Here is a 17612-nt window from a genome sequence, read left to right on the forward strand (position 1 = left end):
ATCGACCCAGTGATAGTAATAAAGTTTACGGTACCAATTTTCTTGCACCAGATGCGCATTTCGACAATACATGTCTCTTCGGTTTTCCATATTTAAAACGAAATATCTATAAACTTTATCATTTTTTTCTGTTTAAAACTAAAAATTATGTGTCTGGTGTATTAATTGTAAAATTGTTTAGAATACTTAAAATTTCAAGTGGGCATATTTTCCAAACAGTTAATAAAACCATTCTGTTTCCGCGTGATTATATTCCAAGGAAACATTATTACTACTACATCTATAATCTAAAGCAGTCTGCATACAGTCAATTTCAATCATAGCAGTCTCATTGTTTTATGTCGGAATTTGATTGGCTCCGAGTCTAGATAAAAACACTTTGAAAAGAAGCATAGATTAATGTATGTACTATTGTTAACGGGGATTAAAACTTGATATTCTAAGGATTTATAGCTTTCCCGGAAAAAAATCGAAAAAAGTATTAAAGCTTATTAGTGACTTGAGTATGATATCAAAGCTTCGGAAAATATTTGTTCATAGAATAATCTTGTGGAAGGAAGTATAGGATTTATAGGCATCTATTGGAAAACACTGGTAACTATCTTTTTTGCTTTTTTGAAATTTTAGTTATAATGAGATTTTCCTTTCATATGATTTATTTCATTTACAATTGTAGTATTTTTAAGTATAAAAGTAAAAGAAAAAGAACAAGTACGTGTAAGGCACAAACCTTGACGATTTGAATTTTAAAAAATCATCACAAAGAACAATAAGAAAGAATTCGAATAAGCAGCATAACTATAAACTTTTTTTCCTTTCCATTTACCGAAATGTAATAGTTATCAAAAGTACCAGGATTATAATTTTATACGCCAGACGCGCGTTTCGTCTACATAAGACTCACCAGTGACGCTCAGATTAAAATAGTTAAAAAGCCAAATAAATACAAAGTTGAAGAGCATTGAGGATCCAAAATTCCAAAAAGTTGTGCCAAATACATTTATACATTATACAAATACATTTATACATAATAGCCTTTTTTAACAAAAATATAACACAATATCACTGCTCAAAAGTGTGTTTCTTTCTAGAAAAAAAATCAGATATGCTGTATAATTTATTTTTATGTAGTATATGGGTGATAAAGAATTTGACATATTGTTAAGCTATATTCATTTAGTGTTTCAAAGACCATATGTTTAACCTTAAATGTGAGTTGTTTACCTATGTATTGTTGCTGTTGCCTTAGTAATTTTATTTTAGTCAGGCGATGTTCGTTTGTGCCTCTCTTGCTGTTTGATATATCCATACTCTTTTGTTACACACGGGTTGGTAGTGATGTGTACTTTGTTGATGCAATGTTGAACTGGTGGGTCATTATTTTAACGGTTTCCTTAACAAAAGTTACTTAAAAGTTTTACTAAATTTTTTCCAAGATACGACGATTCGGCATTGGCACATTTCAATTCCATAGTATGATGATGATATATAATTTTTCGCTTTTCATTGCTTATTATAATGTGTACTCAAGTTATTTTTATATGCATCTGTTTCTTCATCAAGTTTTGTGTGAATAGAACTTATTTTGAGAGAATTCAGTACTGCTGAAGAGTTATACATCTTATCTAGAAGCAATGTAAAAACATCAAATGAAATAACCGTAGTTCAATATTTCAGATTTGATTTGCATAAAAGTCAATTCAAAATGAAAAAAAAAAATTCTGCGGTAATATTTAAGAAAAACTCTATGTTCTCCTTAGTAGAAAAGTTTACCATTATCAAAGATGACCAAGCTTGTGGTCGATGATTAAGATTGTATAGAGAAATTCCGATGAAATGTTTCTTCTTGATAAAATACGATTCCTGCTGTGGCCACATGAGTTTTTGAATATATCTTATTTTATTTTTTATTTTAAGTATAAGAAACGTTTGCAGTCTTTTCTCGCAAATAATATGGATGAGTATCACAAAAAAACCAAGAAGACACGTAAGTCAAATAAACAATACCATGACAAAAGGAATGATCTCCGGTATATTAGTGGAATAGACAATTCCACATATGGCACCATTGGTCTTGAGGCACCATTGGCCTTGATTATTGCAACTGCAAATTCGGTGGTGTCACGATAGAAGATATTTCATCACGATTACTGAGATCGTGCTACTTGGAGGTGGAACGATCTCAACCAACTTTTATTGTCGATTTTTAAAAATCAAGATATGAAGCAGACTTACATTTAACTGTATCTGATTTCGAGTTCGGTAGGATTGATACTTTCAACATTGAATTATAAGTTACATTATCTATTCAGCGGAACGTACAGTTAAAAGATAATTATATCTTATCTTCGTCCTGAGAAGATCCTGCATTAACACAACCTAACGATAAAGTCAAACGTCGGAAAAGGAAAACGGTTACATAGGATTGTCAGTTGTTTGGCATAAACACGTCCTGAAAACATAACACATGTGTTGTCAATCAAAACATCAAAGTGTCAGTTTCAAACACTTTTTTTTTTAAATATGATTTACCCTGTCATAAATTTAATTAATTATGTCTACGGTGGTCTAATTTTTTTTTGGTGAATTAATGTTGGTATTTTTGAAAAAATTTGGAATATTTCAATTTGTACATCTGATTCACATCGCCATACGTATGTTGTATAACAGTAACTTCTGGTGTTGTCTAGAATTGATTGGTGATAAAAGAGGGGCCAAAGATACCCGAGGGACAGTCAAACTCATAGAAAAAATAGAATTTACAAATTTGGGAGTTGAATTTTTTCAGCATTTAACATGCCCATCAATATAAACTTTTTTTATTTGTATATTCTGCACGACTTAACGTCTTAGGAAATCTTTTTGTTGTCAAAGGTTTCATATTGGAATCAAATCAACACCAGCAAATTCAATCGGAACTTTAACGTGTGTTGGACTATGTACACTGAGAAAAGAGAGAGTTAAATGATAGATATATTAAATTGAAAATAATCAGTGTTTCGTCTAAGTTGGAGTAAGGAAGAAAAGTGGAAACCAAGAACACCTTGTTCGTCCCTTTAAAAAGGCACTTACAGTCTCTATATAAAATATAAAATTTTATAATTTTTATCTACTAGTATCATGTATTAGTTAGCCTTTGCTTATAAATTTATTTATTTTTTTATCTATCATCTATTAGTTAGCCTTTGCTTATAAAATTTTATAATTTTTATCTATCATTTAATAGTTAGCCTTTGATTATAAAATCATAATTTTTTTCTATCATTTATTAGTTAGCCTTTGCTTATAAAAGTTTATAAATTTTATCTAACATTTATTAGTTAGCCTTATTATCATGATTTTTTTTTATGATTAAAGAAATGATAAAATAGTATATTAGAACTGTTTTTCATTTGCTATAGACTCAGTAGTCAACAAACCTTTTATGAGTTAGGCAAATACATTGGAAGGAGTCTCCAAGGCAAGCCGTAAAATAAGTTTTGTTTTGTTTGTTGGATTGTGTGCCTTGTGTTAATCTTATGATTCGACCCCTTTCCGTATTTGAATTAACAACATATGTGAGTGCCATAATGACGCAGAATAAATTCTGAAGAAAGGACATACATTTGATGCTTGAAGAATAACCGCAGATTTGAGTCTTGTTACGTCACAGGACTCAGATCTAATGAATTGAGAGATATTTTAGACATGACATAGATTCACAATTACATATATACAAAATAATAATTTTCCCCTGTGACCTTTGATAACTACTATATAATAAATAGGGCATAAATACAGACTTTATTTTGACATTTTTTGTACATAAATAAGGCCGTTGGTTTTCTCGTTTGTATTGTTTTACATTGTCATTTCGGAGCCTTTTATAGCTGACTATGCGGTATGAGCTTTGCTCATTGTTGAAGGCCGTACAACCTATAGTTGTTAATTTCTGTGTCATTTTGGTCTTTTGTGAAGAGTTGTCTTATTGACAATCATACCACATCTTCTTTTTCTATATCTATGTTTATGATAAAATACATTGCAGTGTGATTGTAGGTAAATACCGAGTGTCAGGCTCAACCTAAGGATTAGTTTACGCAACTTTTGAATTCCTAACATTCTGAAGCATATACAACTTGTAGTCAGGAAACTTATTAGAAGCTAGTGTCGTAATATTTCATGTTGAGAATTGCAAAGTAGGTTTAACGACCCATTGCTTAAATGAAATTGTAGATTAATTGGAATTACAACCTATTCCTTAATGAACCTTAAATCAATAATAAATTTCATATTAGAATGGTTATAATTTCAAGTTTATTACCAGTCTCTATTCACATACGTGACACATTCGATTGCTTAGAGGATGATCTGCGTTGTTATTTCAGAAATCAATACTGCTATTTGATAACATTTATTGTTATGTATGTTGTAGTTGTCAATCTTTCGTTTGTTTATATAGATGGCTTTTCTTTTTTACACGTTTCCTGTTGTATATGATGAAATTATCATCGTATTAAGGTATCTTATTAGTCCGTTGATGAACTTAAATATTGACAACCCCAATAAAAAGACTTGTTCTTCACCAAAGTCATTTGCGAAGTACAATAAAAATATTTCAGATGTTGATAAAAAAAAATTATATGAGCAACAATTCGATTCATAATAATCCAGCAAAAATAATTAAGATTGTCAAAAAAACAGCTACATTTTCACATCCGCAAAAATGAATATAAAAACCTCCGGAAAAAAATGTCGCTGATTGCTCGTAAAAATTTACTTTATAAATATTTTGATATGAGCGTCACTGATGAGTCTTTATGTAGACGAAACGCGCGTCTGGCGTACTGAATTATAATCCTGGTACCTTTAATAACTATTCCAAATGACAAGTTATGTAGATTTGGTGTGTGTCATGCAGAAGATATTTCTATTTGTTCTATATGAATTGTCGAACTTGGTGATGACTTTGTTATCGTTTTCCGAACGTCATAGAATAATTTTCTTCTAACATATGAGCGAACTGTTTTCTATTTTTTCATAAAGACAAGACCATGACTACTTCTTTTTATACATTTATTTTTTTAATTAAGATTGAGGCCGGTAGACACCAATAAAAACCTAATCGGATATTTTTCGGCCAAAAATAAATTTTTAAAAGTGGTCAAATCCTTTAAGTAGCATTACAAAATAAAAAAGTTTTTGTTGCAACTTTTTCGAATATCAGGGTCTTCCAAGTGCTTCACGAAACTTCTTTTTTATTATTATTTACATCAATTTCATCAGCAGTCAAGGTCGGTATTCAAATTTATTGTCATAGGCTGTTCATATTCCATAGATGGCGTTTATCAGATGTTGAAACTAAAAAACTCTAAAGACGTTTTAGATATCATACTTTCATCTTGCATTATTATTAAAACATTTGACTTATCCACACTTTACACAAGTATTCCCCATTCAAAAACAAAAGGCAAATTGAAAGAGCTGGTATTGCTTTTTTTCATAAGCATAGACTTCCAAACGCTGAAACAAGTATCTTGTCTTACGGAGGAATAAATCCTACTTTTTAAAAAAATTACTCTGATTGAAGCAAAATATTCTTTGAAATTGACATTCTTAAAATACTTGCTTTCCTGACTGACAACATATGTATTTCGTTTTGAGGACGGTTTCTTCCAACAACCAATCGGCATTCTTATTGAAACCAACTGTGCCCCTCTACTTGTCGACTTGTTCCTTTATTGCTTCGCATCACGGTGCGGAACTATTAGTTTCAGTAGACATACACGCAATCTTGAAATAATTACTGGTCACTGATTGGTTACTTTATGATGCGGCTGAGAATCAGCAACAGCCATTGGTTTAAGTGAGATAAAGAGTTACAGACTTTTCTCGTTCATGGATAAGTCATTAAAAGCCGGAAAATTAACTATGTGTATATCAGTTCCGATCAACTATCATTAATTCATGTTCGTTTTATTATGAATATATTGCACACTGAAATTCAATATTGAAATATCAATTATCAATACACGCTTAAAGTAAATCCATTTTATATCAATCAACTATCTAACAATACCACATGCACACATATTACATTAAATTAGGATAGAGCGGAGCAGTCAACAGCTTTTAAGAAAGCTAAAACTTGTTCTTATTAGATTGAATTCAAAAGGCTCTTCTTACGAACATGGGAAAAAGTAACCAGTATCCTTGAACTTTCCATTCCGCTATATAGATGATGTTTTCTCACTAAATAGTTCAAACTTTGATGACTACGTTGAATGCGTCTATCCCTCGAACTTGAGATAAAGGATACAACAGATACAGTTAAGTCTGCCTCATATCTTGACGTACATCGAGAAATTGACAATGAAGGTCGGTTGTAAAATAAACTTTACGACGAAAGAGATGATCTCATCTTCCCAATTGTGATGTTTCCTTATCAATGTAGTATCATTCCAGCAGCTACTGAATACAAAGTATATATCTCCCTATTGATACGATATCTCCGGGCTTGTATGTCCTATCATGATTTCCTTGAAAGAGTGTTGCTGCTCATATTGAAGCTATTAAACCAACAGTTTGAAATGGTGAAGTTGAAATCATCCAATTGTAATTTTTACGGACGCTTTCACGAGTTGGTTGACAGTTCTAAAGATGATAGCGGATACCCTCCTCATGTCGTAAATGCAACCCCGTCCTCTTTTTACGAATATGACCTACCTAATTATACCTGTCACCGAGTTCGTACTAACTTAACCAACAAAAAGGAAGCCACATGAGGTGCAGGATTCGCTTACCATTCCGTCACCTGAGATCACCCATAGTTTTGATGGGGTTTGTGTTGGTTTGTTTTCAGTTGTCTATCTTGTGTTTTGTATACTTTGTGTTTTTCGTGTAAAAAGGTAAAATCACAAAACTACTGAACTCCGAGGAATATTCAAAATGGAAAGTCCCTAATCAAATGTCAAAATGAAAAGCATAAGCACATCAAACGGATGGATAACAACTGTTGTATTCCTGACTGGGTACAGGCATACTTTTTTATGTCTGTTTGTCTTTGATTTTTTTTTTTGCCATGGCTTTGTTAGTTTATTTTCGACTTATGAGTTTGAATATCCCTCTGATATCTTTCACCCCTATTTTGGCATAGTAACCTATGTTTTATTTTATGATTTTACATACTTCTCATCTTTTTACTTAAATTTAAAGTATCAATCAAAGGAAGTATTTTGATATATAATGTAAACATTAATTTTTGAAATTCACATCTAGTGCAGTTAAATGGGTACAGTATTGTTGTTACGTGGTAATTATGAACATACGGATACAATTTATAAGTTTTAATGATTTCCTTTTTAATCTAAAAATTGACATTTTTAGTTTAGGTCATGTTAAGTATGTTATGGATAATTACATATAATTGTTTGACAGATTTTACAATAGTGCATGGATCGAATAACAAAAATTAACGTAAATAATCAATAATCTACGTAGCTGCTACGATATTGAACACGACTCTTGACTCCCTCTAACTTGTCACGGTTACAAAAATCTTCTCTGAAATATGTGCTTAATGACAGCGAAGTATAAAAAGATGCAAATGTCAGTGACAACACACCTAAGTCATGAAATTGCAGTAAAACCGAATACACTTATGGCCCAAGTTCAAAATACAAATATAGATTTTACGTTTTCAAGCCATTTTTCCACTTCTTAACTATCTATTCTACTTACTTATATACTTGGTACCATTAAAACCTTGTAATACATTGTTCAAAAAGGGCCTATGAAAATAGTGGAATTAATTCTTTTGAAGTTTCGAAAATTTGTTAGAAGTACTTGATAAATTGCATTCTTATATTGGTGATATCGAATCTGTTCAAAGTTTTGTTTTTTTCTATAGATGTAAGGAGATGCGGTATGAGTGCAAATGAGACAACTCTCCTTCCAAGTCACAATTTATAAAAGTTAACCATTATAGGTCAAGATACGGTCTTCAATACGAAGCCTTGGCTCACACAGATAATTAGTTATCATAGGTACAAGGATTATAATTTAATACGCCAGACGCGTATTTCGTCTTTAAAGGGCCCCTAAAAGTTATTGTGTAAAACCATTCAAACGGGAAAACCAACGGACTAATCTATATAAAAAAATGAGAAACGAGACACACTTATTTATCGACAAACGACAACAACTGAACATCAGATTCCTGACTTAGGAAAAGTGCAAACAAATGCAGCGTATTTAAACGTTGTTATGGTACCAAACCTTTACCCTTATGTGAAATAATAGTGTAACATCACAACATAGAAAGACACAAAATTAAATATCAATTGGAATGGCTTAACTCAATCAAAAGACGTAGTAACACAAATGATCATATCCTGAACGAGTACATTTGATCTATCATACAATGTTAATACAAAGTTAATAAAATAAGGGATGAATAATTAAAATAAAAGTATTATACCGCAGTGAAATGCTAAACAATTTCAGCAAAACATCAACTTTGAAAAAATACGCCATTTGCAATATCAAAATTATACACAGATAAATGTAAATAATTGTGTTCTTAAGTCTAGTTCTTCTTTTGTCTGTATAACCTTCCGTTGAGGAACACCAAGAAATCTTGTATATCAGTAAAACTAATCTTAAACTTGGTACATGTGGGGTGAATATCAACAATAAAATTATAAAAATTGGTGCTTGATAAAACTTCGTGTTCTACCTTATATACAACTTTGCCTCATAATCTTATAAAAAAAATCACACAACTCATGAAATGGGCTTTAAAAAGTCAGAATGTAAATATATATGTTCAAGCTCTTTTGTGTCATTTTTTAGTAACAACGAACAAAAGAACTATGTCAATTGGACCTGGACTTCTTTTAAACTAGGTTTAACTGTGTGTATTGCTGTTTGTTTCTATGTTGTACATTAGCTAGAGGTACAGGGAAGGGTTAATATATTACAAATCATGTTGATGAACCCCGCCGCATTTTTGCGCCCGTCCCAAGTCAGGAGCGTCTGGCCTTTGTTAGTCTTGTATGTTTTAGAATTTTAGTTCATATTTATGCTATTGAGTTTAGTATGCCGTCCATTTTCACTGATCATGAACTTCATATTTTTATTTACGGGCCAGCTGAGGCCCAACTCCGGATGGAGGATTTTCTCGCTGCGTTGAAACACATTGTTGGTCTTCTGCTATTATCTTCTCTTTTGTCGGGTTGTTGTCCCTTTAACGTATTCCCTATTTTCGTTCTCAATTTTAATATATCAAATTGTTGAACAATGATGTTCATATGTTTATAAAAAATAACATTCATTTCGGTTTTTATTAAATGATAAAAAAAAAAGCATCATGTATTCCAATAAAACAATATTCAAAGATCTTTTAAGCAGTATTGGATTGGTAATTTTAAGAATGGGTGTATCTAACGGATTTATCAAATCGACCAGTCTGCTAATCAGGGGCGCAATTAGTGCCCATAGAAATACTTAACTCCTGCCGATAAACTTTTAAATGCCAAACCACCATTTGTTAAGTTAAGAAACCTTTACAACTCAGCCATATGTGACATGAATCATTTTCAAACTATCCAATTCATTCATTCCTCCACTCCCTGCCAAACGATGTTTACAATCTACACATTTGAAATGTTTTCTAAACCGGGACATATTTGCTTTTAATAAACGAAACCCATAGTTATTTTTTTAACAGAAAATAACCTAGGGCTCTTTTCAATTAACGGTTATCATATTTAATCTTAGGTTACAAATGTTACAAAACGATAAACAACCGAGTCCAGATGTATTGAGAGACCTTAAACACAAACATAAAACTGAAAACTGTTTTGTCAACAGATGAAATGGTAATGTGGCGATTAAAGGTGCAGTAGAGTAGAGAACAAACTGTTAATGATGTAAACTTACCCTTTAATGTGACTTATTCAATGAGACATTAGTTTATAGTTTCTATGTTGTATTCTGTGTACTATTGTTTGACTGTCTTTTTTTATGCTTCGTACAGTCTATTTGTTTTCGATTTATGAGTTTGACTGTCCCTCTGGTATCCATGGTCCCATATTTCCAGTCCTCAATTATTAATTAACGCTTTTTTAACAGAGACTTTTTAGTAGATGTTGGACTTTCATGTCAGCTACACCATTTAATTAAAACCGAGTTTGGAGATAAGTTATTAAGTTATTTCGAAATGTTTTACCGATCAAGAAGCTTTAATGTATTTATCAGTGTTCACCATATCAAACCAAGGTTTCAGTTAAAAAAAAATATAGTCGTTGGTGACAGTCTTATTGAAAGTATACTATTTCCCTTTTCTCCTGAACACTAAAAAATTCTCGAAATGAGGGTATAATCAAAATAAATGACAAGAAGAGATCGAAAGTTTTATTATTGACTGATGATAGTAGAAAATGAAACCTATTTTTTATTTGAAACTTGTTTTAGCGCATAATCGTATTCTGTCAAACGCTATAACGACAAGTTAATTGCAAGGATTGTTTTATGAGCTACCCAATGCAGAGTATTGAAATGAATACCTGTTTCTGTTTGTTATGAGTTTTATGAATATATAAATATTAAAGTGTTGATTATATTTGGTTGGTTTTTTTTTTTAAATTGGCATTTTAATCCCCTTAAAATGCCAATTTAAAAAAAAAAAATAATAATCAACACTTTAATATTTATATATTCATATACATTGGTTCTTTCAAATGAAAATGCACATTAAATATCTGCATTCCTGTATCAAATTTTGCTAACTTGATAGAAAATGTGGACCTTAGGTTCTCTGTTTTTTACAATCCAAGATATCGGAAGATACTAATACCATCTTAAGGAGAAAAGGGAAATAGTCTACTTTCAATTAGACCTTCATCAACGACGTCAGTTTTAAAACTTTGAAACCTTTGTTTATATGTGAACACTAATAAAGACATTTAAGCTTGTATATTTGTTAATTTTTGAGGTGAATGTCGACATTTGTGAGCTTTGTAAAGAATATTACCATAAAATATTGAATGTGAAATACCTGAACGTATAAGATGTCTGCATGCTGATTTATATTCACAAAGGATGTAATTGTACCAATGATAAAATTTAGTAAATGTTTTTACTAGTTGGTGATTTCGAAAACCCTGGTGTAGAAATTTTTCAGTTATATAAAGATTCCTTTCGTTAACATCAAATACGTTTTTACACCCACGAGTTAATGGAACAAATTCAGATATATAAATATAAAATGGTGAAAAGGGAACGTCAACATCTAAAATGGATAATTAACAATAGAAAATGAATAATTAACTCTAAAACGGTGAATATTTCTGAAGGATTCTACATGGAATTTTCCTATTTTTTGTTCTAGCCGGAAAAAAACGTTCGATGACCTTATCTTTTCTTTTGATATTCCCAAAGCATTGTCTGAAAGCTATCTTTTCCTAATTTATTACACAATTCTATCATTTTGTTTAGTATGTAATCACCAAATGGTTTTTTTTCCTGTATAATCCATACAAAATGTGTCATTTTATCACAACCTGTAGCTTAAGAAAATGCGCGGTGATCTATCATTGTTATTATATATTTTTGAACATATATCAATAGATACTACGTTTTGGCAAAGTATGAATAAATTCTATCATTTTTATTTTAGACTCCCATACCACCTTAATACTGAGACTTCTCTATATGAGGATATATTCAAATTATAGCATTAAAAGTAGAGATCGAAAGTTTTATTATTGGCTTGTAATAGTAGAACATGAAACACATTTTATATTTGAAACTTGATTTAAATGCGCTAATTCGTATTCTGTCAACCGATGCAAAAATGACAAGTTAATGACAAGGATTGTTCAATGAGCTTCCAAATGCAAATTATTGAAATAATAAAAAAAAAGTTCAATCGATAATCGTTGTTTCAGACTTTCAGAACGACGAAACCGTTAACCAACTAATGACTACGATTACAATTTTTTTCAAAGGTGTTATGTTTGTGTTTATTCAGGTATAAAACTTTATGGTGGGGAAATTCGCTGATTAACTTACCTATTCGTATATGCATTTGAATGCTTTTGTTTTGAAGTCGTGCTTAATGTTAGTTGGCTTCCATGAATGGAAATGTTAGACCCAAGACGCATTTTATTTAAATAATTAAATTGTACTTGATGGCATTTATGTTATATAACTTTTACAAAATTAAATAAACACGAATTAAATGATTTTACATCCGTTCCTTGTTTTCGAAACAAAACAATATTCAGATTCAAACATAACTATGAATGCTTGATTTCTTGTAAATTCAATGCTGCAACATGAGAAGCTAAATTAATCTATAATAACGTCTCGACCTTATTTGTAAAACAAATTTCATGTTCCTTGTTGATAAATATTCAGCATCAACTTATAATACAGGATGGTCTCCAGAAGTATAGATTCTAGGCACTGACGTTGTTCATCATTTTAATAACGTGTTGTAGTATTCTTTCCTTTGTCTATTACTTTTACTGTTAAGTCTATTTTTAGTGTTACATATTTATCCATTTGATATGGCTCGGTACTTATGCATCTCGTCATTTTTTTTTTATTGTTCTATGGTAAACTTTTGTATTTTTGTCTTTCGTTTTTGCTAATGTACTTATTCTATATGCCTTTGTGTTTTTTGTTGTCGGTATATTTAGTTGTTTATTGTGATTCAGATTACACAATATTGACTAATGTACACCTATTTATTACATTTTTATCTATTATGTTTGTTAGTTTTGTTTACACAAACGCTGTTTGTTTCCTTGTCAATATGGTGGAATTTTATGCGGCTGACATAAAAATGAAAGGTTCAGCTAGCTATAAATTCAGGTTTAATTCACCATTTTCTACATAAGAAAATGCATGTTCCAAGACAGACATATGACAGTTATTATCCATCTGTATGATGCGTTTCCGCTTTTGATTTTGCCATGTGATAAGGGAATAATTTGCGTTTTGAATTTTCCGCGGAGTTCGGTCTTTTTATCCTTTGACTTTCTTTTACTGGGGTAGGAAATAAGTTTTGTGGACAGGTAATTAACGATTAAGAAAGATCAATCTGAGAATATTCTTTTTTTAAATAAGTTGATAGCATCCCTATCATTAGACTATTTACCGAGTTTGTAATAACACGAGCAACACGCATACGATGAGTGCCTCATTGTGGAGCAAGGTATGCTAATTTTTTGAGATACTAAGGCTTTTCTACCTCAGGCATTGATTACCTTAGCTGTATTTGGCAAAAATTTTAGGAATTTTGGATCTCAATGCTCTTCAACTTCGTACTTTATTGGGCTTTTTTAAAACTTTTTTGAATTCGAGCGTCACTTATGAGTCTTTTGTAGACGAAACGCGCGTCTGGCGTATATATAAAATTTAGTCCTGGTATCTATGATGAGTGTATTTACCCTTCCGGAGCACCTGAGATCACCCCCAGTTTTTGGTGGGGTTCGTGTTGCTTAGTATTTTTTTTTCTATGTTGTGTCTTCTGTACTAGTATTTGTCTATTTCGTCTTTTTTTTTAGACATGGCGTTCTCAGTTCATTTTCTATCTATGAGTTTGACTGTCCCTCTTGTATCTTTCTTCCAGCTCTTTAGTCTTTAAGATAAGCTTTTAACCAGCCCATATTGTCGAAGTACAGATGGCTTTATTTCAATTGCAATCCAATAAATAAAGTCACCTAACTGAACTTTTATTATGTGACCGTCACCATCTTCAAATCGCAACGTGATGTGTCAATAATAATGCTTCCTTTTTAATACCTTTTTTGTAAGTCCTTGTATGAAGTATGTCCGATGCAAGGAAGACAAGTTGGCTCCTAGTCATAAGAACTGTAAATTGTATTTTGATAATCATGTCCTGTAAAGATAACAAAAAAGTTGTCCATAAAACAAAATCTACCAGATATTGATTCCGGTTTCGGAAAACGCTTTTATTGGTAAAGAAATGTTTTAAAATTATAATTTATTTCTTCTTAATACTTAGGGGTCTTTTTTTATGTTAGTCCAATTCTTTTATTAAAATATTGACTAATTATTTCAATGATTATTAACATCGGAATAATACCTCCCCTTAAGTAGGGAGTTTTATAAGCCCCGTTTTGAATACATCAACGTTAATTATTGCGGAACATATTTCGTAGTGCATTTGACAGACTCGGTAATATGACCATTCTTTTGTACGACATTTGTGTACATAAAGGATTTACCCTATTGTAAGTGTCATATTATAATTGTTTCCAAGTCCTATTCCTAATACCTGGTTTTCTTTCTCAATGACTCAAACAAATAAGGTACGACCACGTCTGGTGATATTTTCCCAATGATATCTTTAAGCTATTTTCTTTATCAAGTTACAGTCCCTGTAACGTAAAAGTTAACACTTTTTTCGTTCGGGAATCGTACGTACAGCGTTCGTTAATCGTTCGTATAGAGATCGGTCATCGTCCGTACATCGTTCGTATAGCGTCCGTACAACGTTTGGTCAGCGTTCGTTCATCGTTCGTTCATCGTATGGTAAATGTCACCGTTGAGGGTTTTGTATAACGTATGCTTCATGATATCGTTAATCGTTTTATTTGTCGTATGGTTTATGGTATCGTTTAGCGTTTAGCGTTTCGTTTATCGTATGGTATGTAATATCGTTTAGCGTTTCATCAATCGTATGGTATATCGTTTTGTTAAGCGTCTGTTATACAAGCATGTTAGGGTTTTATTTCAGAAAGTTATTTCATTATTATAGTTTTGAGTTAAAATGGTTTAATATTAAAAGATGCAAGATAAAAAAAAACAATTATTAGTTTGGATTGAATTAAATCTCTAACTAATATCATTATGGAATATATATAAAACGAAGGGGAAACGTTTCCTCCCATTACATTTTGACATGAACAACAAGAAACCAAATACCGCGATTTAAGTCTATATGTCTCTCTCTCTCCTCCGCCAAATATTTCTCTGATCCAAATATTTCTTAGACACAATAAATTATATATAATGTTATATAAATGAGGATTTATATGAAATAAACGTTTTATATCTAAATGTATTAGAAAAAAAGACAACACATCCATGGTATTTGTTCTCCTCAATGTCAGAGTCTGATATATACCGAAAACTGCCAGGGATATATAAAAATTCGTTGAAGATATCTATGGAACCAGCGTCGCTTGTGATTCCTGCTGTCGGTGTTAAAACTGGTTTTTTTTTTACTGTTAAAAGTGCTTAAGTCCATGTATAAGTAAAATACAGAATTAAAAAATAACTCTACCTTTTTTATATTTCTTTATCATAGAGGTAAGCTTCTGGCCAAGTTTCACTTAATCTGTCGCAAATCACTTACCTTAAATAACCAATCAATTGTATTCTAAAAGAAGTTGATTTGTTCTTTGTACGAAAACATGAAATATTTGTCACTGGGCGTTATGTTTGCAATCGATGATCAAATACAAATCTACAGTATTTACATGAAAGAGACTAAACATCATATTTTTTTTATTATTTTTTACACATATTTGAAGGATCGAAATAATCAGTTCTACAAACGGATGTTATTTAAAGACTTGAAATTTTACAATTATCACATGCATCTATGAAATTTTTTATCGACGCACCAAACTTTTCCCTTTCATCGTGCATAGCTCATTTTCCGATTCGCTTAAGGTTTCTAACGATCTTCTTACTTGTTCATTACATTCTAAAATTGAAATCCTACACAAATTGCAAAAACTTTTATTCTCCGGCTAGATTGCGTAAAAGATGAATACTGTTTTGTTTGTGTACACACAATGTTTTGAAGGTGACGTCATGCAAACATAATGGCTGCTTAAAAATTCGCTCATCTGATTCGGATAGAAGTTTACCAAATTTGGAAGCATATTCATGAATCAAAGTTTTTCAACTATCTTCATACAGAACAAAAACCAATTGCAAGACTTTAGTTCAATTTCAGGAACTTTCCAAAAGTGTATTTAAACTTTATTCAAAGCGAATATCAACCGAATCAACGTTTACCGTCACGGAAATACAGATCTGGACATATCAGACAAATTTACAAGTTGTAAAACTGGATACAAAGTTAACGGTATGAACATTAATACTAATTCAAACATTAATTAAAACTAAAACATAATTATAACTATGAAATTCTTTATTTGTTTTTCATAACAATGTCCTACTCGTCATAGTGCAAAATTCCGCGAAAAAGACGTCAACGTTTTCGCAACCTATAGGTCTATAAACATTGAAAAATGGATGTATACATTGACGGTGCATGTAAAAATAACGGAAAGCCGTCAGCAAAGGCAAGCTTTGGAATATTCTGGGAGAAAAATAGTACAAGAAATAGTTCTGGTCTAGTTCCAGAAACATACAAGCAAACCAATAATACTGGAGAATTATTTGCTGCAGTTAAATGCCTGCAACAAGTTCATCAACTTAATATAGTTAATATTCAAATAAAAACTGATAGCGAATATTTGGTAAGGGGGATCACCAGCGATATTACATACTGGAAAAACAACAACTGGAAGCTCAAGTCCTCCGGAAAGGATGTAAAAAACAAAGAATTATGGTCAGAGATTGACAATTTGTCAACAAATTTAAATGTATCTTGGGTACATGTTCCGCGAGATTCTGAAAGTGAACAAATCGAGGCCGACAAACTTGCAAAAAATGCACTAAATATTAAAACATCATCCACAAACATAATGCAAAGTCAACAACAAATCACAATTCATACAATTGATGAAAGTGAATGTAGTGATAATGATGATCAAACAATTCCGATGAAACTAGTTACCCCACGCCGGAGTACTACAATTCAAAAAGCAAAGAAAATTAGCAACAAAACCAGCTCGCCATCATTTGGTGTTATTTCCGCATTAAGAAGAATTGAAGGTTTACTTCTATCTACATCTGAAGATGTCTCAAATTTAAACGACACTGTAAACTGTCACATTGACACTTCAAATAAACAATTTCAAGATATCAATGATAAATTTGTTTCCTTGGCAAACACAGTAAAAGTGCAAACTAGTTCAACATCAGCCTCTGTTGAAGAAGTGTTAGAACAAACCCAGATCATAAAAGCGGACATTAACTCTAATAACAAAACGTTCGTTGACAAATCTAAGAGTTTATGGGATAAACTTAACTCAGTATTCCAAGAAGTTAAATCATTAAAGGCATCAAACGAAAATATAGCTATGCAAGAACAAGTTGCCCAAATACATACCAGTACCCCAAACAGCAAAAGAGAAAAAAATAATTTAACCTCAACAAAAATGACACCTGGAACATACAGTAATGCAGTAAAAAGTGGATTACAGTATAGAACAAGCCAATCAACTACTCCAAACACACCAGAACCGTTTTTGAGACAAAGGGGTGAACGAATACCAAACGTTCAGTATCATGTGACAGAATTGGAACGTCCCAAATATCCATTATTTGAGAAAAACAGTAACAAGAAAAACTTATTTCTAATAGGAAGTTCTACACTAAAACGAATGTCGGCCAGAAAAATGACAACAAATAGCATCACAACAAAAGTAAAGACTATCCGTGGAGGAAGAATAAGG

The 17612-nt window shown here is 31.5% G+C and overlaps 1 protein-coding gene across 1 annotated transcript in view; it reads left to right on the plus strand.

Annotated features, from left to right (window-relative positions):
• Positions 1 to 303: 303 nt before the first annotated feature.
• The window catches only part of LOC139512880 (serine/arginine-rich splicing factor 4-like), a 69259-nt gene continuing 51950 nt past the window's right edge, over positions 304 to 17612 (plus strand). The window contains exon 1 of the mRNA XM_071300821.1: positions 304 to 594. The gene's annotated coding sequence lies outside the window, so the exon portion shown is untranslated. The remainder of the gene's footprint in view (positions 595 to 17612) is intronic.

Source organism: Mytilus edulis, chromosome 2 (genome assembly GCF_963676685.1).
Source record: "Mytilus edulis chromosome 2, xbMytEdul2.2, whole genome shotgun sequence".
In the NCBI taxonomy this organism is placed as follows: domain Eukaryota; kingdom Metazoa; phylum Mollusca; class Bivalvia; order Mytilida; family Mytilidae; genus Mytilus; species Mytilus edulis.